Source organism: Ailuropoda melanoleuca, unplaced genomic scaffold (genome assembly GCF_002007445.2).
Source record: "Ailuropoda melanoleuca isolate Jingjing unplaced genomic scaffold, ASM200744v2 unplaced-scaffold15322, whole genome shotgun sequence".
Lineage (NCBI taxonomy): Eukaryota > Metazoa > Chordata > Mammalia > Carnivora > Ursidae > Ailuropoda > Ailuropoda melanoleuca.
Window position 1 is genome coordinate 9,909 of NW_023184196.1, and position 1,386 is coordinate 11,294.

At 43.6% G+C, this 1,386-nt stretch overlaps 1 pseudogene; it reads left to right on the plus strand.

Annotated features, from left to right (window-relative positions):
• Window positions 1-546: 546 nt before the first annotated feature.
• LOC100472644 lies at window positions 547-1,380 on the plus strand (annotated as a pseudogene).
• Window positions 1,381-1,386: the final 6 nt, after the last annotated feature.

Sequence of the window (1,386 nt, forward strand, 5' to 3'; positions counted from 1 at the left end):
TTTTTTATTATATTATGTTAGTCACCATACAGTACATTCCTGGTTTTTGATGTAAAGTTTGATGATTTCAGATTTTTAAAGACATATTTGGTGAGTAGCCATGATATGCAAGTGCCTCTTAACCTGGATGTTATTCTTCTTCTGTTTGCAGATCAGGCAAACTGCTGTCAGGGATGCATGCAAATCCCCCCTGCTCCCATTCTGTGCTCATGGGTGGACATGAGGACTCCGTTGTCATGCTCCTTTCCTCAGAACCCTTCTCGACAGTTCATTCCAGAAAGCCACTGCTAAGCTACTAGAGTTGGCAGTTGAGATAAAGTATTTCTCCACAGGTGGATACCTCCATTCCCCTTTATTGAATCTCTGGCTACTTTAAAGTATTTAATAATACTTTTTCTCCTCCTCAAGTCTGTCTGACCTCCCACTGTCAACTTCAACAAATTTTGAATTTTGTGTTCTTAGCGACACTAGAATCACAGAAGATAATTTTTCATGTGACAGACCAACTTCTTAATGACTACTGTATCACTTTACACTGGCCTGAGACAAATTTTTCTTTCCCATAATTGTAGATTCTACATATTCCTTCTGGCAGCTTTGAGCTTTCCTTTGGAAATCATGCAAAACCAAAGCTTTGTAACTGAGTTTGTCCTCCTGGGGCTTTCACAGAATCCTAATGGTCAGAAAATAGTATTTGTTGTGTTTTTGTTTGGCTACATTGCAACTGGGGGGCAACTTGCTAATTGTGGTGACCATCACCAGCAGCCCAGCACTCCTGGGCTCCCCCATGTACTTCTTCTTGGCTTTCCTGTCCTTCCTGGATGCTTGCTTCTCCACTGTCATCACCCCCACGATGCTTGTGGACTCCCTCTATGAGAGGAAAACCATCTCCTTTGGAGGTTGCATGACCCAACTCTTTGCTGAACACTTCTTTGCTGGGGTGGAGGTCATTGTCCTCACACCCATGACCTATGACTGCTATGTGGCCATTTGTAAGCCCCTACACTACACAGCCATCATGAACTGGAGACTCTGCGGCATTCTGATGGGTATAGCCTGGATGGGGGGGTTATGCATTCCATGATACAAATTCTCTTTACTTTCCAGCTTTCTTCTGTGGCCCCAATGTCATTGATCACTTCATGTGTGATTTGTACACATTACTGGAGCTTGCCTGCACTGACAAACATGGTTGGCCTTTTGGTGGTAGCCAACAGTGGTTCTATCTGCATCATAATCTTCTCTCTGTTGTTTGTCTCCTGTGTTGTCCTCTTGCTCTCTCTGAGAATCCATAGTCCTGAAGGGCAGAGGAAATCTCTCTCCACCTGTGGATCTCACATTGCTATTGTGGCTTTGTTCTTTGTCCCCTGCATATTTGTTTATGCA